Source organism: Aythya ferina, assembly GCF_964211825.1.
Source record: "Aythya ferina genome assembly, chromosome: 3".
NCBI classification, from domain to species: Eukaryota; Metazoa; Chordata; class Aves; order Anseriformes; family Anatidae; genus Aythya; species Aythya ferina.
In genome coordinates this window covers 94,018,459-94,045,176 of record NC_140298.1, presented here as the reverse complement: position 1 = coordinate 94,045,176, position 26,718 = coordinate 94,018,459, and the positions used below count along the sequence as shown (strand labels likewise).

The following is a 26,718-nucleotide window of genomic DNA, read 5'->3' as shown; positions in this document are numbered from 1 at the left end:
TGCTCCCCAAATGCTCTTCAGCTTTTCTGTTTAGCAGGAGGTAGGTGTGGGAATGACTATGTAAAAAGTTGTGGGTGGATTTGCAGTATGCGATTCTTCCTTAAGTATGGAGGAGAGGGAACAACTGAAATACACTGTGACAGCAATCTGCAGTAGCAGAAAGCATCCATCTGACTGAGTTTAACTGATACATCTAGAGGTTGTTTTCAACACAGGTGCAGCATTTATTGGTCACACTACAAATATCTATGTGTACACAATGCATCACTTCTCACTAAAATAACTGTGGTACGATTACAAACTGAATATATATATATATATATATTTATATTTATATATATATAATATATATATATTTATATATATATATATATATATATATATTTTTTTTTTTTTCTAGGTTGGAAGAGACCTCAAGATCATCGAGTCCAACCTCTGACCTAACACTAACAGTCCCCACTAAACCATATCCCTAAGCTCTACATCTAAATGTCTTTTAAAGACTTCCAGGGATGGTGACTCCACCACTTCCCTGGGCAGCCTGTTCCAATGTCTAACAACCCTTTCAGTAAAGAAGTTCTTCCTAAGATCCAACCTAAAACTCCCCTGGCGCAACTTAAGCCCATTCCCCCTTGTCCTGTCACCAGGCACATGGGAGAACAGACCAACCCCCACCTCGCTACAGCCTCCTTTAAGGTACCTGTAGAGAGCGATAAGGTCGCCCCTGAGCCTCCTCTTCTCCAGGCTGAACAAGCCCAGCTCCCTCAGCCGCTCCTCGTAGGACTTGTTCTCCAGGCCCCTCACCAGCTTCGTCACCCTTCTCTGGACCCGCTCAAGCACCTCGATGTCCTTCTTGTAGCGAGGGGCCCAAAACTGAACACAGTACTCGAGGTGCGGCCTCACCAGAGCTGAGTACAGGGGGATGATCACCTCCCTAGCCCTGCTGGTCACACTGTTTCTTATGCAAGCCAGGATGCCGTTGGCCTTCTTGGCCACCTGAGCACACTGCTGGCTCATATTCAGCCGACTATCCACCATCACTCCCAGGTCCTTCTCTGCCTGGCAGCTCTCCAACCACTCATCTCCCAGCCTGTAGCTCTGCTTGGGGTTATTGCATCCCAGGTGGAGGACCCGGCACTTGGCCTTGTTAAACTTCATGCAGTTGACCTCAGCCCATCGGTGCAGCCTATCTAGATCCTCCTGCAGAGCCTTCCTATCCTCAAGCAGATCGACACACGCGCATAGCTTGGTGTCATCTGCAAATTTACTGAGGTTGCACTCAATATCTAGAAGACAGGATAATACTGAATATTATCAATTGCTCATAAAAGTCACTGACAGTTTGATTAAATTCATTGATCAAACTATTTACCAAATATCTCAGTAATAACACAAATAATAAACGAAATACACATTTCAAATATCTAATATCTATAAATAATGATTTTTAAATCTGTCAGAATGTGGGTTAAATATATTATATGATAAATTTTATTCAGCTCCATTAATAAATTTTCTTAAACAATCTTAATCCTACTTGATGGTCATGCTAGAGTAATATATGGCAGGCAGTGGGGCTTCCCTTAGAGTTTGGTTTTGTATAATAACAGAATTCACCTTTGTGGAGACATACAGATTTACTATAAGGAGACAGCTATATGACAATCTTGATAGAAATGTTGGTCATACTGTGGGCAAATTTAATAAAGAAATAAATCAAATATTAAAATAATTCTCTGAGGAAACTTACTTCATTTGAGGGGAGAAATAAAGGTTCACCGGTAACCATAGTGAGCTCATATTATTGCCATTGTTTTTATAAGTTGTTGCCATGACTTTTTTGACTTTTGGGCTAGATTGGACTTAAAACACAACAGATGGCTACAATTATGTGTCTGTAACTTTTTTTTATTTTTTTTTTTAAGAATAACTAAACAGAGCACAATAAAATAAACAGTGTTATATTCCAAAGTGACTCTCACAGTTTAAGACAACTATACACGGTTATTAAAAAATAAAATAAAAATAAAAATAAATTAAAAACAACAACAACAAACACTAGCTCTCTAAACCCTAAACAATAGGAATAAAGCCTAAATGAAAAAACAGTTTCACAAATACGCTGTACGTATAAGGGACATGATCATGCCTGTAATCTAATTTCTTCAATTAGCAATTTCAGGAGTACTAAAATGAAAGCACATTATAATTTTGTGAATATTTGGGCCAAGGGTGTATTCCTTTCAACAACAAAGCTTCCACTGATTTTTTTCTCAACCAGAAGCGCTAGCTTGGGCTCTTAATAAGATTTTTTTAAATGAGTACAGTTTAATTGCAATATTTATTATCTAGAATTAATGCTAAAGAAGACTTTGAATCAAATGCTTTTTACAAAAATAAATTTATTTAATTACCTCATGCTACTTCAATTTCTTTATCAGTGGACTTAGTAAATGAGAAAAAGAGTTTAACAAGCCAAAGGAAAAAGACTTGTGGAAAGGAAGAGCATACTGGCTAAACAACAGACCACTAAAACAGCAAAACAGTGTGATGTGAGCATCCGTACGTATTTAAGGCTTTGTTATGTAACATGGATTACTTTAACAAAAAGCACATTGAAAATCATAAATGGTTTCTGCTACTAAAAAAGTATATCTGGCATGGAAAGTCAGCTAAAACATTGAGCTTTCTAGCTATTTTTCCCCCTCTTTGTTAATTTTTACTTTTAAATGTGACTGTTTATTTAATTCTTCTCTACAACTTTTCAAGCTAAGTCATTTATAATCATGTATTTTAGAGACATGGAAAATCTCCTTGAGACTTCAAGTCTTATTGACAATGCCTTGGTCACGCTCTGCCTGGGTAGGTCAGCAAGGAAACGTCAATGGCATGGGAATGAGCCTTTCAGCTTCTTTCACTGCTAAATTCAACCCATACAGCAGAATTCCACAGTTTAGCTACCTATCTCTGACTAAAGCATAAACTGCTTTTTTCAGAATTCACTACCGTCCATTCAGTGACTACATGACTGTATCTGCAAAATTCATGTGTCAGGCTGAAGATGGGCAACCTGAAATTAATAGCATTGCTCTCATTAACAACATAGTCCAGCTAAACTTCACAGCCTGTGGATCCTGTGGACACATGAAGAGTAGCAGCAACTTAAACCAGTCTGAAGTCCCCATTCTACGTGCATGTAGAATGAAAAGTAGGAGGGATAACTTGCCTAAGAATAGTCCTTTCAGAGATTGGAGACCTAATGGTCTGACTTTCTAAAAGTTAGAAATTATCTAAGATGTGAAAGCGAAGGTGGACAAGCATGAGAAACTTAGAAAGCATAATAAAAGCACAATAAATAATGCACAGGCGAGATGTCCAGTTCAGCAAAGCCTTCCAGCATACACTGCCCTTTAAACACATGCTGAAATTCACTGAGGCCTGTTCCTTTAAGTAATCTATTGAATCTAGTTGTAGAATAGAGTAAGTAGCAAAAAAAAGCCAACAGACATAATATTTTTCAAGATTTATTTCCATGCATTTACCAAATCTCTGCATACCAAACGAGGTAAATTTGCCTTCATGGTGTCCACAACTTTCAAAGCATGATGATATCAAACTCAATTTGCTGTAGCACTCTAATTTTAGCTAGAGCAAAATCCTTAGTAAGTCTAAACATAGACAATTTATTCAGTCTGGCTATATATGCGTATTCAGAATGCCAGGGAAAATTGGAAAACACATTTTCTGTATCACTGAGAGTTGTTTCAGAAGTGTCATGGAAAACTACAAAGAGTGAAGGGAAACAGTGCTGTTTAATGCTGGCTAGACAAAGACTGGGATGGACACTGATTAAGTTTAATCACCAATAAAACCTGGAATTTCTAATTTGACTGACATGTTGTGAGCATTGTTTGTAGAAAAAGCTTTGCTGAAGGATTACACTGTACAAAGTAATTTTCTGTGTTCAGAATTACAAAGAAGTATAGCATTTGCTTAATTTGGTTTATTTTCAGTGCGATACTGATTTGTAATGTATGGAATATGTTCTGTTCCCTACTTCAATAGTTCCTTTAAAGTCATCTCTTCATTTTAACTCTGGCTAGTTAAATGTTTCCTAAGAATCTTTATAAGCAGTTGAGGACTACATGAAAAAACACAGAGGATGCCACATGAAAAGGAAAACTCTACTGCAGTTCCTTCAAACCAAATTCCATCAGCTTCTGTTGAAATCATGAACTCACCACTTTCTTTACGAGAGTGAAGCTGACACTCTTGAACCCAAACACTCTCCAGACGTTTGATTTAATAAGATCTGCTGAAGGATGAAACAGTGAGGTCTTAGATTTACCTAACAGGTGGAGAGATATGACCACACCAAAGTGTAAAAGGCAATTGCCAGGATGGTGCAAAGAGTTTGAGTTAGTCGTGCGGAGCTATTTATATGAGATTTCTCTCTCCTACAAGAATCCTGATGGGGGAGTTTTCTACAACTTGCTCAAACACTTCATGGAAAGGAGATTAGTTTGGCTTTAATTTAACCAACTAAATTGAGTGTTATTACTGGAAACAGCTCTAAGCTTTTCAATTCCCCTAATGAGGTCCAAACTTCTATGGATGCTATCACCTGAGACTACTGTAATATTTTATTTGGATTTAAATCTTTAACTTGGCAGCACTGCTGCGTCTCCGTGGACACCTCTCATTTTAGTTTTATATTCTCCCAGGTGGTTGATTACTTATCCCCGTAACAGGATTCCTTTTCATATCGAGGAAGCTCTGACCTCCATTCCAGCACCGTACTGAAATTTTAGCAGACATGGGGTGTTGTTTTTGTTTGTTTTGTTTTGCTGTCAGGACCTAACAATCCATTATATTGGATTTATGTGACAGATTTTTCAAGGCACCTTAATTTGCTGAGCTTCTTTGATTCTTAATGTCATTTGGAACTAATCTCTTCTGCTAACATGAAAGCAAACTAAGAGCCAAGATTTTTATGGGAGACAGGAAACGTATATTTAAAGGAGTGTTGTGTTATCTTTTACAGCAACAACAAAGGGAATATAGACCCAAATTTACCCCCAAATGACATAGTTGATTTTTTAAACTGGTTTCAATTGTAAGTCTTCTTGGAATATTTATATGGTATCCATGAGAGCATTAAAACCTTAGAACCACAACCACAAAGCAGAATTACTGGCTACCCTTGCCTTCTGTCAGAGAAGACCTAACCTGCATTGCATGGAGCTCTAGCAGGTCTCAGATCAGTTGGAAATGGCATCAGGAGAAGCCAGTTCACAGAAGGAACTATTAACACTTCCTTTGTCTAACATTTTCCCTCTGTTTCTATTTAGCAATAGAAAAAAAAAAAAAAGAGAGAGAGAGAGAGAGAGAGAGAAATAATATTGGCAGTAATTTCAACCAAATTGTTCTTTTTTATGTATAAAAAAAATAAAATAATTAAAAAAAAAAAAAAAAAAAAGAACTTTTCATACCTAAGAAAGGATATTTTTAGACTTTGATTAGACTACAATACCATTCTGTGTTACAAATACCTCTGGAAAAAGTTCCCTAAAGCAGTGTGGAGAGAAGAAGCATTATACAGTTCAGAGAACCTTCTTCCAATTCTGGAATAAAATGTTTATTCAGCTTAACTGGTCTCTATTAACTGTTAAGGACAAGCTGATTTCTACAGTGCTCTTAAGATATTGATATAGTAATTGTTTCTTGAGATATACAATTTATGAAAGAGTAGACCCGAAAATGCTAGCTGAGAAGACAAGGATGATGTCATTTAAGAAATAGAGTTAACATAAAGCATTGCTTGTACAAAAGAGAAGAGACATCAGTTAAAATAAGGGAAACAAGTTTGACAATGTTTATATTGCCTGCTTAATAAAAGGATGAAGAAAGGAGTGCAAAGAAGCCAACATCCAAAATAAAGGGAGATCTCTAGTAAGTTAAAAAATAACTTGCTTATATCAGCACTCATATCAGTAAAGTAATACAATGGCCTTGCTCAAACTACACTATAGACACAAAGGTACCGCTTGAAAAAACATTTGTGATCTGTTCATGCTTATACAAGTTAATAATTTAGAATTTTGGGGGTAGCATTAAAGTATTTTCACTCTGGGAACATTTTGTGATGCCAAAGTTGTGGAGGTGACTTCACGTACTGTTAGGAGGTCTCCTTTGTCAAGCAAGAAAGGGTATCTGAAATTAATTTATGCTGAGAATATTCACCCTGTTGACATCCAGCCAGCCCCAGTTGCCTTCTCCAGAACTGCGTATCCTATTCTCTTACTTGAGTCAACAGATCAGATACATCTAGCTTAGAAATATATATGTATATCTGAGATAAGTTACCCCACCACACCCACTGGCAACAGCTCATTTTATCTTCAGGGTTTAAAATAGATTAATATGTATTGTGCCTAGGAAAGCTTATACTGGTAGCAGCACACAGCAGCTAAAATAGATGCAGGCATCTGAAATAGAGAGTGATGAGTCCAGCCTGCTTCTCTTTGCCTCTGGCCATAGTCCCGTACGTGCCCTCTCTGGCTAGCAGATGCAGTGCCTAACTAAGCTCTCTGGTCATGTTATCTGCTAAAACCAAGTGAGGTTATGTTGCCTATGTGCAAGGAGTGATTTTGCAAAAGCCTGTAACAGATTTTCCCATGACTAGCAAAGGTCATACTCTGACTCTAAATTGCCTTTTCATACCCATTCCTAACAGCATAATTTCAAACCCTAACTTCAACGTATCAGACAGCAAGAGTCATTCACAGAAAAGATCCCAGATTTTTTTTAAACATGGAATAACTAACTCATTTTCCCTAGGCTTTCTTGGAAGTGACTGAACCTTCTCAGCCAAAAATTTCCACAAAGTTCAGCCTGAGGCAGAGCCAGGATATAAAGCACTGCCCTGAAGAAGTGTTACAGTTCAGAAAATCATAAGGAGCTGGAAAATGGGGTATAGGACTGGCAATATGAAAAGCATGGGTGATTCTATTAGTCTCTGTAATGCACGGTTTACATAACATCAAGAAAACATTTAAAGTCACCAGAACAAGTTCAGTGAATATAAGCTAATTAAGGCAAACTAACTGAACTCCAAGTGTTTTGTTTGGAAACTTTCTACTGATGCTCAGTAGCTGTTCTGTAGATATAAAACAACAGGGTAAATTAAAGGAGTTAAAGTCTTTGACACCTTTTTGCTTTCCACTGAATGTTTCAGAACGTATTATATCACCCTCCACCTGAGAGGTAGCTGTGTTTCTCCAATGTTTCCAGCCAGCAGATGTTATTGACGCCAAACTTGTATGGAAAACATCCACAGTAAACAATGGCATTAGCAACTGCAGTGTTTGTCTGACAGTCAGAGAAGCGCTTTGGGAAAAATAAATCAAAGCATAGATACATATTTACATACATGTGTGTACACTAGAGGGAGGGGGATTTCTATGTATATGTGCAGTGCATATTTGCTGCATTATTCAGTGAAGATTCCAGCTGCTGGAACTGCATATGCTCTAGGAAGAGCTGGCAAAACAAGAACTACTGCTCTGTCACAGTATTGTTCTATAGCCACATTGAATTGAATATCCATGAAGATGTTAGTGAAAACAATTATTTGGTAAAAAGTTTGCCATACAACAACTTAGTATGCTGCCTAATATAAAGGATTTAAAATACATATAGTATACTATACTATATATACAGTATCAAAACAAGATACACTTTATAATGGAAACACTCTAGTGATAGTACTTGCTTCAAATTATTTGCACTTTTTCAACTTGTTTTGGTTCAGTCTTCTATGTATTTATTTCATATTGAAATTTCTATGACCCATGTGTGGTTTTGATGCCGCATCAAAGGGAATTTTGTAGTCGAACTTTTATGATTAAATTTTAACATTTATTTGCAATAATTCAGAGACAGTGGGCCTACATATTCAAAGGTACCTGGCTAGTATATGATTATGTGTATTTGTAAAAAACTCTGCAATGTTTGGTCAAAAAGAGGATTTAAATCCAGTAATTTTTTTATGAGTTGCTGGATATTCTGGCCCAAAGTATCTTCTGCCATCTAGTGGGCAAAATGTCTCACAAACCACTTTCACATAATGATGAGTGCTTTCAAATACCTGCTTGTAGATTATTACAATCAGAACACCCAATTTAAAATGCATTTACTCCAGTATATAATGCGGGGAATATCTTACAGTATTTAGTCCAAATAAAACCATAAGGCATCAAAGACCATTACTTTTCCTCTTGGGCTTCAAAGTAATTCAATACCTCACGTAAATACATTGGAACTGTCTAACCTAAGAAGCAATATATTACTGTATTTACAGATACAGTCACAATCCTGACATTGAAGCATACCTCTAAAGCCTGAAAAGCTGTATTGAGTACTTTCATTGGAGGAAAGTGGCAGGACTACAGCGAGCTCCAGTAGTGTTTGTCCATGTTTCCACAGTTGCAGTAAGTGAAATTATGTCTTAAATCCAAACAGACACAGCACAGAAGTGTCTGTGCCTTCTTTGAGGCAATGGGTGGTTGGTGGGTCAGGGTCAATGCACAGCAGTTTCTCTCTGTGACTCCCTCCTCTAATTCTTCCTCTTCTTCAGCAAGGGTCCTACAGTGCCTCTGGGGATGTGCCTGGTCCACCATAGAGCATGTCCTACTCTTCTGACCTTCCTGTTCCCTCTTGTTCCCACTCAGTTTTCTCATCCTCTCTCTCCCCTTGTGCCTCACTCTGTGTTTTTACCCTTCCTTAAATACATTCCCCCAATGCACCGCTGTCTCGGCTGCTGGGCCTAGCCATGCCCTGTGGTAGGGCCCTTGGAGCTGGCTGTGACTAGCACAGGGCAGTCCCAGCCTCACAGAGGCTGCCTCACAGTCCCTGCTGACAAATTCTGGACACCCACATACAACACACCGTGGGGCACAGAGGAGTTGATTAAAATGCATCTGGGTTCTAATTAGTCATTACTTAATGTAAGGTTAACTATGAATTGTTATTTTGCTTTCCCTCCACTAGGATCCCTAGTAAATATAAGCACTGGGGGAAGATTTATTGTTCCTGTCTCAAGCCCACTGTTTTTCAAGGGCCATAACGGTCTAAGCATTTATACTAAATCTAGGCAAAGTAATGTAGGAAAAAAAAAAAAAAGGTAAAACCAAAAAATAAGAAAAACAAATACTCTCATTGAACTCAGTTCTACTGGGTGATAAAATATTTCTGTCTTGGGTATGAAAGGAGTGATCCAACCCTCTCTTCTGACCATCTGGTGAACTCTAATAATGAAAGAGAATGAAAACACCTGAAACTGTCATTTCTGATCTTTTGTCTTTACATCCCTATATGCACCACAGGTGATCCTTCCAGGAACAATCCTGTTTCAGGTGACCAGGTACAGCTGAGGGCAGGCAGGCACTGGTAGCACACCAGAAGATGGCTTTGGTTGTCATCAAAAGCTAGCAGTTGACATTCAGATGAGTATTATCTGCCCTGCATGTCAAATCTCCAAATGGAAAGAAGAGATGAAACAAACTGTTCTGTGTTTACATCTGAACCTCACATTGTGTAGTTCTCCTAACAGAAGACGAAGGGGAGAGGAAGGAAGGGATAGCCAAAGTTGCATTAGCTCTGGTCTCAAAGCTGCTGTCCTGTTGAGTCACCCAGGAAGGTACACTTTCCACTAGGGAGCTTCTCATGCAATTTACACTTACTGTCATTTACAGATGTAACGTTATAGAAAACACCCAATTTGTTAGTGAAGCTCAAACCTACAGGCTTGTTCAGAGCATACTTACAGCCAAAGGTCAGCACAGAAATATTTGGGAGATTCATCTGGCATGTGAATACCTGCTACAGCTGGTACAACTCATGCTTGATTTAGAGCAGAAACTGAACCACCGATCTTCCACATCCACAGTGAGTGTTTATTACTATTTGCTATTTTTCACTGGCTGAAAAAAAAAAAAAAAAAAAAAAAAAAAAAAAAAAAAAAAGCTAGACTTTAGCTACCTAAGCAGCTGGCCTGAATTAGGATTTTAACTCCAGAAAAAGAAATATAGATGAGGAGAGATCTAGATCTGGCACAAGCAAAGCAGATTGGGACCAGAGCTGCAATATTAAAGTTCTTAAAAATATAGACCAAGATGAATTTATAGCTAACTCTACTAGCAAAGCACAAAAGGGAATTAAAGTTTAGCACTAAGCCAACAGGAAAAAAATAATCAGTATTCTTTACTTTTTTTTTATTATTATCATGAAGAATTTTATTTGCTTGAAAATCCAAACACAAATAAGCTGAACTACCTTGCCATTCAAAACTGATTACAAATCTTTGCCAGACAAGCACAAATAGCCACTACACACAGATAACATAATGAGGTGACTAGATAAGAAGCTTCTTTCCCCCTGAAAACTATGCAGGATAACATTACAGTACCTTTTTCTTTTATTTTTAAATAATAAAACAATATATATTCCATGATCTTGAAGTTATTTCCATTTGTGCAACAAGATTCTTTATGGACATGTCTTTTCAATTTTCTATGCCTCCAAGATTATTTTAAAATGTAGATGTTGAAACCACTTCTCATGCTGTGAAGCTTCATAATATTTTGAAAATGGATTAAAATTGACCAACAAGAAAAGGGTGGTAACAGAAATCAAAACTTCATGACTTCCTGTCTTAGATTCTGTTCCAGATGAAAAAGCAGTTCAGTGAAAAAACAAAATGCATCAATTTATCCCTTGATTAGGTCACTATGATTACACAGTTATGTTGGAAAAACACAGATTGCCATTTTATTTAAAAATTATAATGTGAATCACAAAATTAGAGATAATGTTGCAAACCATCCTGATTAGGAAGCAGAAATAAAGTTCTATACAAAAACATAAAATTGACATTGTTTCTTGATTCTCTTGACTAAGCAGACAGTTTTAGTTTTTTGTTTGTTTGTTTTGTTTTGTTTTAACTTAAACTTATAATTAAACAACTCTAACTTATATCATGTTTTCTTTTTTTGAGTTTTCCTGACTCACCACCAATAGGGTACAAAATTTAGTTTAATAGAGAAAAGTTGTCTTGGAGAGATGGGGACCTAGGGAGTCTTCCCTCTTTCATTGCTTTCTTTCATTAGGAGGTGCAAACACTCACTGTCTTCCCACACTTGTGCAATTGTATCTTTATATCTTCGTACACAGCAGTGACAAACTTCCCTTGAAACACTAATCATCCCCAAGCACAATTTAGAAAAATCAAAGCAGCTCTAGTTTTCTGAGATATGTGCTAACATATTTCTTTTTGTTGAAAATTACTGGCTTCTTAGCGGTCACCTTTCTACTGCAAGTTTCAACCTGCCTGCAGTGAGCAACTTCAGGATGAAAAATGGGAAGAGGCTTAAAATGCAATTCACTATAACTGTATTTGAGACAATAAATTTTTTGAAAGGGAAAACAAGAGCCATTTTGTAGTTTTTTAGTTGTGTAGTGCTTAGTCTAGCATACATGTAATAAATACTAATAACCACTATAAGCAATAGCATAGACTGACCTTTAAGTTCCACAGGAGTCATAGTGAACAAGAGCTAGGCATAACTGTATTTTTAATTACATTCTCTCTTTAATTACCATTTAATCAAACAAATGTCTTTTATAATACAGCCCACATCCTCTTAAGCAATCAGTGATTTTTTTTTATATATAACCTTACCAAAAAGGTCACTACAAAAGTAAGCCATTAAGTTATCACAGATAAGCCTGGAAGTAATTATGTAAAGCCAAACAAATCCTGACAGATAAATTAAACAAATCAAAGTTCATTGTTAGAAGGACTAGAGCCTGACCCAGTAACCTCATGTGTTTGTTCCTCAGATTCCATGAGAAGAGAAAAGGAGGTCTTCAAAAACCTAAGATAAGATTAGTATTAAACATGTTTATTAGCATGGCAGTCTTTCATGACCAAGGATAGCTGAATCCCATTGTGCTAGACTCTGTAAAGGCACAGGGTAGCAAGTCTACTGTGATAATCAGAAAATCACTCTATCAATTTCCTTAAAATTTACTAAAAATAGAATTGGGAAAAAAAAAGAAAAAAAAAAAAAAGAAACACAACTTTTTCAAACCTCTCTAGTTGTTGGTTTTTTTTGTTTGTTTATTTGCTTTTTACATAAAAGTTCCAAACTGATCCCACAATTAAATATGAAACAGGGACTGTTTCATCTCTCATCAGACTCAGTGTAATTATTTGGGGGTAAGTCATAGACTGGGCTTGGGGTTGTTGTTTCTCTTTATATGTAAGGAACTCACAATTTATTTTTTTTTTAATTAATTAATTTTTTTTTTTGTACTTTACAGTAAAGACAGACACCATGAAAAATATATATATATTTTTGTTTTTCTGGTTGCCTGTATTTCTAGTAGAAAAATTGCTGTATGATGCCTACCTTGTCATAAATATAATATCTGAGGAGCCAGTTTTACCAGCTTTCATAATAAGATGGATTAACCTTGATCAACCTTTTATGCAACAGGCAAATATGTATTCTAAAGAGCTACCAAAAACTCAGAGATGATTTTGTGAGATATGAGACCAAATGAAACTACTCAAAGACTGCTGTTAACCACACCACTTTTGGACATGGATGCAACTTAATCAAACTATAAATTAAGAATCAAACTCTTAATCAATGGAGAATCAATGAAAAATTATCTAAAATCTGTAAAACATGGGCTGAAGATCTGTCCCTCTGTTTTCAAACTTCCCTTTCCACAAGATACCACCAGTAACAACACTGCAACTCAGTGCAATGCATATCCTATTGATATGAGCACAGTTTATTTTTGTAGGATTATGATTACTTTCCTCTCTTAAATCCTAGATAAAATAGGAGAGAAATTTAAGTCATATGGGAACTAATAGTCCCGACATATAACTAGTCTCTATAACAATTTAAATTTATTATTTCTGCTGCATAAATTCGCAAAGGTTCAGAAATCATTTATGACACAGTTGGCATTGAAAGGTACAATAGGTTTTAATTCATTGAGGTCAGTATGTTGATTCCAGGAAGTAAGTTTCAAATGATGGGAGATTTTTCTGCTCAAGGACATTATATTTCAAATAGTAAAGGCAAAGGAATTCAAAAATTTGTACACCAGATGGCAATGTATTCTTAAAAATGGCTGAGATAACTGTTTCATAGGGATTGTTAGATCACTGCTGCTTATGAGTAGTTTACCTGTAAGACTGTACTGATTAACCTATTACTGGAAATGAGACGAACCAGAAAATCCAATTGCTCCTGTCTGCAGGCCTGACCCTTCATCTGACATTCTCAGCAGAGACCTTCTTTTCAACAGGGTAGAATTTTAATTTCATCTTGACTTTTTAAAGAGCATTTTTCGGTAGTACTTAATCTACTCACTTAAGTTGAGATTTCAGATTTATATGAGCAATTATCTTGTGGACACTTCATATGAGAATTTCTAGAACAGTCAAATGGAAAAGGATTCTTAAAGCAAAGGCCTGTACTAAAAGAGCACTAATGTTCAGCTGCAAGTCAGGAAGTCAATAGGGGTTCACCTGAATATATTCAATCTTGTACTAACCCTTGTCATCTCTAAAAACTGTCAAAGAAAGATGTCTAGCAGTGTTCAACAGAAAACAAGGCATATGTGAAACCCTAACAATCTCCTTATATATATATATACCTGAACACATTTCTTAGATCATACTCTAAGATATATAGATCTAATATAGCTAACTGCTACATAGATCTCATACAGCTAACAGCTAAGCTACACTGACACAAGCTTTGCATGGTGGTAGTATGTTTCACAGTCCTATAAATAGAGGTTTAAGCCTAAAAATCTTTTGAGTCTTTACCACACCTCCGTAATATTTAAAACTGTTTCTCACAGAAATTCCTTTCTTCATCTCTGTGCAGTGAACTGGTTTTAGCCTTGGTCTTTCAGTGTGAAAGAAAACTGAAATGAGTCTTTGGACTTAGGAATGAGAATGACACCCTTCCCCATGAAGAAAAATCCAAACAAATGCTTGTTCCAGGAACTGTAGTTTCATCATCATCAGACATAAACACCCTGTTATATATCCTGCGATCTTTATCTATAAGTAGCACGGACTTGTTTGTCATCAGATATTCAGTGTGGATCCAAAATCTCTTCCAGTTTGCTTTCTACAGTGATGGCTGGAAAACTTCCTGATTGTCTCATCCAATGGTCCCATCTTAGTCACCAGCTTGATGCTGCTTTAAATAAATTTTATTTAATCCAGAATTAATCCTCCTTATCATATCTCTGTTTTGGTGCAATTTCAGATTCATGACTCTCACCAACTTTTATCAGCTTCACTCACCTACACTACAGCTGTGCTTGGCACAAATTTTCACCTTGTCCTGTATCAGTGTTCTATTCAAGGTTAAAACAGAATTCTTGCTCTTTCTTTTGGGGATCACTTATCCTCAGTATGTTATCCTGAGTTATAGCATATTCCACAAGCACAGGTTGTATTGATCTTTCTGAGATTGTGTTACTTTCTGGTTATTTCAGGTCCACCTAAAATATACCTTTTCTACCAAAAAAAAAAAAAAAAAAAAAAAAAAAAAAAGTCAAAAAACTCTTCATCCACTTAAGAATGCAATGGAAAATTGTAGCCCACATTTATTGGTCTTAGCTTTTGAAACTAAAATCATGAATGTGTACTTAAATTTAGGAGTGGACATCACTCTAATTCTTATGGAACAAGATAGGCACAGCCATCTGAGAATCTCTAAAGAACTGAGACAAGCCTCCTTCTGAAACTGCTTTAATGGTAAATGTTGGCCTTCTTATTTCGAAAGTGTATACATACCTGTTTTCCAAAATCTCTGAAAAATAGGTGTAACCTGAAAGTAGACGGTCATGGCTATAGGAAGAAAAAAAATATTTCAGGTACTTAAATCTACTTCAGCTGTGAAATGTTCTTGTGGTTGGAAGAGAATACAGTGCACCCCAAAAAGTAAACAGTTCAGAAGATTAAAATCTCACCATCAGCTGAAGTGCTCAGCCACTAGCAGCAAGTTTGAAAATGTTTAAATACGTAAAGGAGAAGCTATATGAGTAATGGATGTTTTTGATACAGTGGCTGACCTCCTCCCCACAGCAGTACATACAGAGCTGTGTACACCATTTGTTTTGGGTCACTCACAGTTTTGTTGTGGATTTTTATTCTCCAGGTTACCCATGTGGTTTACAAACTGTCTCGCTCCTGACATGCCTTCAGTGCTGACCAACCAAGTGCCCTTGCTCCTTGGGAGTTATTTGACGGAGTCAGTCTAGAGATGCTTCAAGAGACCCCATGGATGAGGCCTCAGCAGAGACAGAAAGAATATCTCTGCTTGAAATAGTTCTAGGTCATGTGAAAAAACTCTTCCCTTCAGAGGTAGTCCATTCCAGTAGTAATATACCAAGAACCATTGTTAAGGTTGTGATGAAACCTAATGTTACAAAAAATTAACATATACCTTTAAAAAGAAATCTACACAATCTACGCAGAAAGATCTCCACTATATAAAAATAATTAATAATAATAATAATAATAAAACTGGAAATTTCAAAACACATGTTCATTGTTGTTTTCATCAAATATTAACAAACTTTTTTTTTTTTTTTTCTTACTGTGTTTCTCCCTCACATCATTCAATTATTAAAAAAGTGGGCTCAGAAAGTGAGTCATATGGGATACCATCTCAAGTTTTGCTACTGGAAGTACTGATTTTACCTGCTTAGTTTAGTTAATAAATAAATGTGTTTCATCAACATGAAGAAATTTGTCATACAACTGTCAATATAAAATGCATTTAATGAGTACATTCTATGTGCCTGAACAGTGGAAAATACATCTTGTTTTCAGCTAGTGTATACATATGTTGCCCATATGGTTAGAAGTTTTAAGTCTGTCCTTAGCACTTACGAATATTTTCCAATAAATTCTGTTTTTCTCCTTTCTAATGTAAGGTCTTCTTGATTATTTAAAAAATAAAAAAACAATAAATAAAGAAATAAAGAAATAAATATTTGTAAAGTTTCAGTTATACATGCTGTTCTTTCTATGCTACAATATTTTCAAGGGGTTTTGAATACACTTTTGCCTTCAGACATGCAATCAGAAATCTACCAAGCCTCAAGGGAAGCCTGGCTTCTGTTTTCATACAAGAAGGAGATAAATTGTTCATAGATTTGGTTTTAAAGGGATAATGTGCATTGTAATATTTATTTTTCACCTAGGTTATTTTCCAAACAGGGAAATAAGCATCTGTTAACAGAGCTTGAAAAAGCAAGGTGCATGTAGCAAGCATTGTGTGGAAATTCAATGCAATTCCACTGATTGTGAAGAACATATGAGGAGCCCAGGTCAAAGAAACAAAAGCTGGGAATATTATTAACCCAGTCCTAAATCCAGTCCCAGCTCCCAAATGGAGATTCTGGAAAAGAGGTAGGTACCCTTGAGATTCTGCCTAAAGCTTCATTTTATAGTAGACAGCTGCATTGTTAATTAGGGCTTATACCAAAGTAATTGCCAACATCTTCACTAGCAAGCAGTGCTGGTTCTAGAGAACAATATTCAGCAATTTCCATTTAGATCAACCAATGTAACATTTCCAAACTAATGTAAAAAGTCTTTATTTAATACTTATTTCATAAATCAGATATTCAAGAGAGGACACAATATAACACTAAAAAAGACTGTTACTTTTCCATTAAATTTTAAACTATTTAAGGATTACAATGTGATGAGTTCTTGTTTATCTACCTGATACCTCTGACCAGTGCAATTTAAAGGAAAAGATTTGTAAGCATGTTTCTAGGGCCCCTAATGCTTGTCACTTGTAAACAGATGACTTTATTGATGAATGCCTTCCAGCAATAAAACTACTATTCTCCTATGAAGCTGAAAAGGAGAACATTTCACTAGAAATGATTTTACATGTGAAATTTAAGTTAACTGGTATGGACTGAAACTATTACACTCTGACTTCCCAAGTTTGCATAAATCATGGCAGTTGGATTAAGTGCTTGAAAAACATCTAGAATGAAGTGAAATTCCTTGTTGACTGATTCCAACAGTCCACATGAATGCTGTAATTTCCCTTGTTTTCACTTCTACACTATTCTGAATTCCCTTACCACCTGCAAAAGAGTTCACAACACTTCCTTGAAGGGAGGCATGCAGGGAGGAAATTCACATCACCAAACTTCAAGCAAGTACCTTTGTCTTAACTAATATCTGTATACAGCTAATAGAGAGACACAGGCACCTCCAAAGGGCAATTCTGAATTAGAGCCATGAATTCCCTCTGTTGTGGTTTAACCCGGCTGGCAGCTAAACACCACACAGCCGTTCACTCATCCTCCCCCCTCCCTCTCTGGGATGGGTGAGAGAAATGGAAAGTGAAGCCGTGAGTTGAGATAAAGACAGTTTAATAAGACAGGAAAATAATAATAACAATAATAATAATAATAATAGTACAATGATGATAATAGTACTACTACTAATAATGTGTACAAACAAGTGATGCACAATGCAATTGCTCACCACCCGCTGACCGATGCCCAGCCTAACCCCGAGCAGTCCGGCCCCCCTCCCCCGGCTAGCCACCCCTATATATTGTTTAGCATGATGTCAGATGGTATGGAATACCCCTTTGGCTAGTTTGGGTCACCTGTCCTGGGTCTGTCCCCTCCCAGCTCTTGCTGCACCCCCAGCCTGCCCATTGGCAGGACAGAGCAAGAAGCTGAGACGCCCTTGGCTTAGTATAAGCACTGCTCTGCAACAATTAAAACATTGGGGTGTTATCAGCACTCTTCTCATCCTAAGCCAAAACATAGCATTCTACCAGCTACTAGGAAGAAAATTAACTCTGTTCTAACTGAAACCAGGACACCCTCCTGTATCAGTGTCTTTATTTGATGAAAGAATCAAATTTAAGCTACTCTTTAAATACCCTTCTTTCTCTTTCTGTCTCACAGAGATTGCTGTTCAACTTAGGTACTTGAGTCAGGCATTTATAATTTGACAACACAGAAGGAGCCACATGTCCACCCAATTAGATAATGTATTGATATAGACTACATATTGCCTTTTCATGGCTTTATTTCAATAAACTTTCATACGTTAGTGACACCATCTTTGTCACCAACATGTAAAGCATAAGCTAGTTTTTCTTTTACAGGTAAGTAGGATGTTTCTGTTGTCACATTTTGGCTGTATTCATTGGTAAAATAAGTGTTCAATATAGTGAAAAATGAAAGAGGAGAGCACATCACACTGCAATCAGTTATGACCCTGTAACAATTTTGATCTGGTCTTCTAGTCAAAACCCAGGTGAAATGAATGACCTTCTTCTACTTCTGCAATGACAACAGTTCTTGAATCTTTCTCTAAAAGATTCTAGGATTGCCCTGTAAATATAAGCCCAAAGAACAAACAACATAATGTAATTCAAAATTAACTCACTATGTTACAGGAAAAACAACAACAACAACATCAACAACAAACACAAAAGCCTTTATTTGTCCTAGTCTTCTTTTGGAATATTGCTGCAAGAACAAGAGGATCTAGCTGCTTTTTTTTTTTCCTACTCTTCAGGCACTAATTTCTTTATTAATATGGGGTTATTATTCCCTATATCCTTGTTTTGCTGAATAAGTAAAAAGCCTAAGTTCGAAGCAATCAACAATTCTAATTAAATTAGCATATCTTTGGGGGGGGGCAAGGCTTTTTTTACTAAATGAAACCTTGTTAATAACAAAAGTATCAATCCTAGTGCTCAGGAACACAGCCTGATGCAGCTGCTAGTTCTGAGCTCTTCACTAGAAAAAAATGACCACCAAGTTTGTGACAGGTGAAGTACTTTATGTGGGTTACACAGCAACATTACTGTGTTGCAAACATTAGTGTTTAGTGTACGATATATTAACTGTACATTGTTAAATACAGAGCAATGGAAACTTGCATTTAACCATGCATGGTAAATTTCAGTTTATATTTTAGTTCATTTGCAAAGTAAGGGAAGAGGAAGAGCCTACCATAAACACTTGTCCACTTTGTTAAACATCATCAATAAATGACTCAGCAGTGCAGTTCCTATTTAAGTGCATAATGTTCTTACATATAGACTCATGACAGAACAAAGTCAAATAAACTTGGGGCCACTGCACACTTCTCTTTCCTCCTGTCTCTCTTCTTACTTATGTCCACGTATTACCACATTGGCCTACTGCTGGGAACACCTATTGTCCCGGGCGTGATTGCTTCCCAGAGCAGTAGAGAAATGTGTTATATCACTCAGTGGAGAACGCACTTTGCCCATAACAAGTATTTAAGAACCAACAAAAGGAAGTACTTTTTCACACAACACATAATTACATCTTGGAACTCATTGCCACAGGATGTTGCTAAGGCCAAGAGCGTAAATGGAGTTAAAAAAGAGACTAGACAAATTCATTGAGGAAGGGTCCACCAGTGGCTATTAAAATATGATGGTCCAGATGCTGCCTCTAGCTCAGGAAATCCCCAAGCCATTGATTGCCAAAAGCTGAGTAAAGAGGAAGGGACGTATAATTCAGAAGATAAGGTTCAGTATTGGTCTGTTATTCTTTGGCCTGGATATTTACAAAAAATTATCAGTACTGTATGACATAGTGACAGTCTTACCCACAAACTTTTGATCTCAAGTTAACCAAAAGATAAGCAGATTTGGCAAAGATCTCATGGAGTTGGTATAGGCAGAGCAAGAGATGACAGATTTTTTAATGCCCCAAAGCTGTAGCATCAGCTCAGTTTCTCTTAAATATATACCCAAGACACAAATATGCAAGACATCCAACTGCATTGTAATAGCTACTTGATATTATAATCTATAAATATTACATAACCTATGAAGAATACTTGCAACAGAATGAGTACTGTAGTGAAGCATATAATCAATGTAAAAGTCATCATAGATTTAAGGTCACATGAAAAGCTAAATAATCCAAAGACTAGAGTTAATCCAGCTGCTGAAATGCAGACAATATGTGCCATGAAATAAATCAAGGAGAAAAAAAAAGAAAAAAGAAAAAAACACCCTTAAAAACAGTAAGAAACAAAGCTGTTTACATTTGATAATCAAAATATACATTTTGCATTACCATTCATTTCCAGTCACATGTCATAAAGTCACATCTGCACCAAATGTTCTACTCCCTCTCTTTGAACTCCTTTGAAATGTTCCCTTGGTCTTTTTAAAGGGGTGTAAAAATGGACTCAGAAAACTAATTCAAGATCTGTTTTGTTTCTTGCCAAGATTTCCTTCCAGATTATTAAAAGCGCCTCAAAATTTAGCTAAACAAAATAATCGTGTTGGAAAAAAATAAAAATAAAAATTAGTGATTCATGTGAAAAAAACATGGTTCTTGGCAAAAAGGAAAGGGAACTAATAGGAGACAAAAGCAATAACTAAAGCACTTCCTTATAGAAATAAGCATGCACAAATGTCAACACTGATTCCTTACAGTCAGCACACATGATATGATATTGTATTTACTCTGTGCTCTATACAATGTACTTATATATGGCAGACAACTATGGGCAAAACCATTTGAATAAGCCAATGCTGGTTCATGACTTAACCTTTTATCCGGTAAAGCATCTTCATAGCATTCCTCAGAGAACTAGAGAGTCTATAAAAGATAGAAATAAAAATCTGTCTTACTAGAAATTATTGTCCATTGGGGAAACTCTAAATGTGAACACAAAGCTTGAGTATAGAAAGACTACAATGCTTGGCCAGAAAACAGATGTTCCTATGGGATTACTTTTTGGATTGACTGTGACTTCAGTATATTTATTTCTGAATCTGAAAATTTCTAGCCAGTAAGAGTCCAAAACCACAATTTCTTCTTTTAGTATTACATCAGAAGTGTTTTACATACTACCCAACTTACAGTACGTTATAAACGGAAATAAATCAATGAGAAAGCCCCGAAGGCCAAATTTATTACAAATGGCTCAATCCTAAAGCTTTTGCTTGTAGACTCACTGAGTTCAACAAGGCAGTTCATACATTGAAGTGCAAAGGCTCAGAACACCGCAGGGAAAATGAAGAGTGGATAATTGTTTCTAACATATCATTTACATGTTGTGAGCTATTCCCAACTGTCCGTGGGGAAGTCTGCACTGATTCATGGCTTCAGACACAGAGAGGTGAGGAATCTGGATACTAACACAGCATTCATGGAGGAGAGAACACTGAGACTTGCTTTGGGATTGTAATTTTTTCATGTTTACAAAGTAATAGAAGTGGCTGACATCTACATTTGTCTGTTATAAAATCAATTTGTCAATACAAAGAAAATTGTTTGTGAAATGTAATACCAAGAAATGGTGATTTTAATTAAAATAATCGTTCTAGTCCATTGAAGAGTCAATGAGTGTATCACTGTGCACAGACTGCTGCATTCCTGTGCTCATACCAGCTCCCCAGCACCTCTGCACAGCAAAACTTCTAAGGCCACACAATTAGAATGAAATATTTAATTAAACCTTGAGTACATCACTCCTTAACATTCAGCAATGGTAGTACTTAGAGGAAAGCACACATATGTCACTAAGATGAATATCTTCTAAGATTCCTCCATATCATTTTACATTGATTTCAAAAGAACTTTTACTTAAGGCAAAAGCCCATCAATTTCCAGTCCTCTAGCAATCTTATAATTACCTAATGTAAGCCCATTGGAGTCTACTGGAGTCTATCCAACCCCTTTAATATGTCTGGGGATAAAATACATCAACTGAACTGACTAGGTAGTACTGCTAGGGCAGGTTTCTGAGGATTCCAGATGAGTTCCCATCAGTTTCCCACATATCTTCTCCCCAGGCAGTTCTCTGATTAGGGAATAGCAACAGCTATAAGTCTGCTTGCTGACTTTGGATGAGGCAATAAGGCTGTGACTACTGTGCATGTAACATCTGAGTCTAAGGCTTCCTTTTGATGTATTTAAAGGGTAAGAGCTTAATTATTTTCCAGGGGCTTATGTTAAGAGTATAAATGAAGACTAAATATGAATAAGAAGAATAGAAAAAAAAAACAACTATGGAGAATAAAAGAATAATAAGAATAAAATATGTAAGTCAGAAATTAACTATGTTTTACCTGATTTTGTTTCTTGTATATTTCTCTAAAATAAAAGAAAGCATCTTTATTTTTTTTCATTAATCCAAATGTTTCAATTCACCTGTCTTTACATAGGCAGCTAGTGCCATTTGGGAACTACAGAAATCTCAAATTTAACAGTCTCAACTTGTGCATGAGGAGGTTTAGGTTGGACATTTGGAAGAATTTCTTCATGGAGAGGATGGTCAAGCATTGGAATGGGCTGCCCAGGGCAGTGGTGAAGTCCCCAGTCCCGGAGTTATTTAAGAGACCTGCGGATGTGGCACTAAGGGACAGGGATTAGTGATGGGACTCAGTAGGTCAGATTAATGGTTGGATTTGGTGATCTTGAAGGTCCTCTCTAGCCTAGATGAAGTTATGTCTAAAGTCATTGTGTAGTTTTGGAAGCAAAGGAGTATTCTTCATTTTGCAATAAATAATGCATTTCAGATAATCAAATTCTGAATTACAATAAAAATAATAATAATAAAATTTTATAGTAAAATTTAAGTAAAATTATCATAAATAGGCAAATCTCATCATATGTACCATTACTTTAAAGACTGACATTGCTGAGAAATATGCTGGGGAAAACCTGAAGTACAGGCCACTTGTACTTTCCAGCATATTAGTACTCAACCTGAAAGCTAATGTCTGTTTCCCACAGCAGAGATGATTTTGGAAACTATTCCACCCTCAGGAAATCTTTCAGTTAATTACCCAGGCCCCAGTTGAGGTAAAGACTTGCAATGTATATAATGGGTGTGAACATGTGAATAGCAGGGTAAAGTCTTCACTACTAATTGGGAAAAAATATAAATTACACTTTTTTTTTTTTAGCCTGATGGGATTCCATACAAATATTCAAGTGTCTGTATATTTCTGTGTGCATCTATAAAACTCTCTCAAAATTTGTCCTAACGAGATTAAATGTCACTGAATTTTAGCCTCCTAAAATGTTATGTCCTTTTGAAAGGAAATGCCTACTTTATGATGACCATTCATTTCCACTATGTTTGCATTCATTTTCAGTTTGCATCCCAAAGAGCAACTCAAATAAACATTACAGAATATTGATTGAAAGCATATATGAATTACAATTCCAAATCCTTTAAATCTTTTTATATAAGATATTTTGAAAGAAACAGACTTGTCATTATCTCAGTATAAACTGAAGAAACTGCTGTTATCACATACTGTAATCATCTCTGCAAAAGCCAACATTAATTTTACAAAATTACTAAATAAATATTGCATATACATCTGAGAAGATAATATCTTGCAGGCAAATCACAAAGTAAACAAAGATAAAATTTGCATTAAATACATATATAGCGAGAGAGAGAGATCTGTTTTCTGTTTCTGAATTTAACTGTGCCAAGTCGAAGAGCCCTGATCTTGCAGACTTGCTTGGCAGACAATAATTAAGTTATTATGTATGCATGTACTATCTTTATGATCTTTTATGCATTCTTTGGACCATTGGTGTCTTCCATCTGCACTAGTAGCACCCTCTGGAGTGTACTGGACCCCGCTCTACAGGTCCTTGTGCCTGCTCATACCCAAGCCTGCCCGTCTTACTTACACGAGGCACATCACAGACTTTTACACAAGCTACCTTTTAGACTTCTGGTGTTTGTTCTTTTATTTCAGGAACTCTTCACAGGCTCCACTAAGAAGTCACCCAGTAAAGTACCCACAGGCAACAATACTGTGCAATTGCAAAGTCTCAAATTGTCCATCTCTTTTACTTGTCCATGAGAGCTCTCTCTGAGATGGAAACATTTTAACATACAAAAGGTAAACCATTCCAAATGCCGTGTGTGAGAGAACTACATGATCCTCTTCAAAATAGGTCTCAGACTAACCTGTGTTATGTTATTTCTGGATAATATAGGAGCATCATGAAGAGATTCACATTGACATAGTAGGTATACGATATGTTTGCCCCTTCCTACACGGACAAACAGAGCAATTTAAGATCATAGTATGATCTTATTAGAACATCATCTTTGCCAGAAGACTGACTATTATGTTTCAATGGATCACTGAACTTTGTTAATTTTTTAATGTAGAATGGAAGAAAATTATTCATCTCACTCCTTATTTCATGAAAACTGATAGTATTTTTGTTAATATTTTTTCCTTTTTATTCCCCATTAACTTATGTACTCAGATTCCAGTTATATAAAAACATAAATATATAAATATATACAAATGAATACCTATCTATAAATATATATATGTAATCTTTCTTTATAAAACCAGAAATAAAACTCAGAAATAAATCCACTAAATTTTGGCTGAATCAAAGTAAATTTTATATTAATATTGTCCTAAACTATAAATTACTCTAAGGTTTGAACAAAGTCGTTTCCAGAGTACTTAAAACTTGGCCCTAACTTGATGGAACATGACCAAGAATCACCAAAAGACTGACAAAACCTAGGGAACCTGGCCTGGGAATACAACAAAAGCCAAAGCCCGGAGAGGTTCACACTGACAAGCAGTCGGTTTATTTTAATGTCACTGAGACACTGACTGCCCCCTCACACAGTCATTTTCTTTCACAGACTATAACTTGCATACACGATAGAAACATTAATGGAAAAGGATCATTGAATGCTATCATAAAATAAAAAGTTTAATCAAAATAAGGTAAAAGCATTAATGTGATAAAAATAAGGTTTGTTGCAGTTATGATTATTTTGATTAAGAATGAGACATCTTTGGAAATATAAGCAATCTCAGAACATCTGGAATCTGAATTACTTTTCCATGCACAGCACTTTTAATAGAAGTTCTGGTTCTGTCAGTTCCCAAAACTCTTTGTGCACATGCCTGCAACTGACACAGGCACTGATGGTGACACCCAAAGTAGCTGCCAGCTGCAGATCAGGCTACTTAGGCATCTTCATTGTGTGACACAAAGCAGCTGGACACAGAAGTCTTATTTTCTATGGGCATGAGTTCTGTTAATTGGGTTCTTGTATTACTAACCTCTTAATAACTAAGCAGGTGTCGTGGTTCCGCTCGAGTGGGTAGCCAAGCTCCACCACAGCCGCTCTCTCACTCCTCCTCCTCAAAGAGGAATGGGGAGAAAATATGTGAAAAGGGGCTTAAGGGTTGAGACAAGGACGAGAAAATCACGCAATAATTATTGTAACGGGCAAAACAGACTCGGCATAAGGAGATAGTAAGATTTATTGCCTATTACTAACAAGTGAGAGAAGTGAGAAAACAAAGGAAAAAGCAAACCAAAAGCACCTTCCCCCCCATCCACCCTCTTCCACCTCCTCCCCCCGAGCGGCGCAGGGGAACGGGGGAATGGGGGTTATGGTCAGTCTACAGCACTTCTTCTCTGCTGCTCCTTCTCGGTCACTCTCGTCCCCTGTGCTGTGGGGTCCCACCCACGGGATGCAGTCCTTGATGAAATGATCCGGCGTGGGCTTCCCACAGGCAGCAGCTCATCCAGAACTGCTCCAGATATGGGTCCGTACCACAGGGTCCATCCCTCAGGAGAAAACTGCTCCAACCTGGCTCCCCTACGGGCAGCAGCTCCTGCCAGGTCACCTGCTCCTGCGTGGGCTCCTCTCCACGGCCTACAGGTCCGGCCCGGAATCTGCTCCGGCAGGGGTCTTCCACAGGCGGCAGCCTCCGTCGGTGCAGGGCCACCTGCTCCACCGTGGTCTCCTCCATGGGCTGCAGCGTGGAACCCTGCTCTACCGTGGTACTCCATGGGCTGCAGGGGGACATCCTGCTTCACCATGGTCCTCACCACAGGCCGCAGGGGACTTCTGCTCCGGCGCCTGGAGCACCTCTCCCCCTCCCTCTACACTGACCTTGGCACCTGCAGGCTGTTTCTCACTCCCGGCTGCTGTCTGGCCCAGCGTTTTTTCCCTGTCTTAAATATGCTCTCACAGAGGCGCAAAACAACATCGCTTATTGGCTCAGATCTGGAAAACAATGGGGCCCTTCCCAAACATGGGGCAGCTTCTAGATCTTTCTCACAGAAACCACCCCTATGGCTCCCTGCTACCAAAACCTTGCCACGTAAACCCACTACAGAGGTCATGAAGACACGGTGTAGATTTGGTGACTGGGTCAGACTGTCAACACCTAGCAGTTAAATCACCCTTTGTAATTCTTACATACAAACATAATCATAGACAAGTATATTGATATTAGACTGAGGCAAGGAAATTTTAGGTCATGGAGTAATTCCAGAATGGAAATTTAACCAGACTCTCTGAAGTTAAAGCCATGCACTTGACATAGAATTTCTTTAGGGATACTGAGAAAAGTATACATATAAGGAGTATATGCATATAAGGAGTATACATTTTAGGATAGTTCAGTAGTTGGAAGGATGGGAATGGTCAGAAGTTCCACTAGTTTGGAAAAAGAATGAAGTCATTTTATTATGAGTTATTATCACCAAGTGTATCATCACCTTCACCTTTTCTGCTTTTTAAACAAAGCAGAGCAAATA

At 37.1% G+C, this 26,718-nt stretch overlaps 1 protein-coding gene across 1 annotated transcript in view; it reads right to left on the bottom strand.

The window, feature by feature from the left end:
• Positions 1–17,638, bottom strand: part of HMGCLL1 (3-hydroxy-3-methylglutaryl-CoA lyase like 1) — a 234,821-nt gene extending 217,183 nt beyond the window's left edge. The window contains exon 1 of the mRNA XM_084515684.1: positions 17,624–17,638. The gene's annotated coding sequence lies outside the window, so the exon portion shown is untranslated. The remainder of the gene's footprint in view (positions 1–17,623) is intronic.
• Between the last annotated feature and the right edge of the window lie 9,080 nt (positions 17,639–26,718).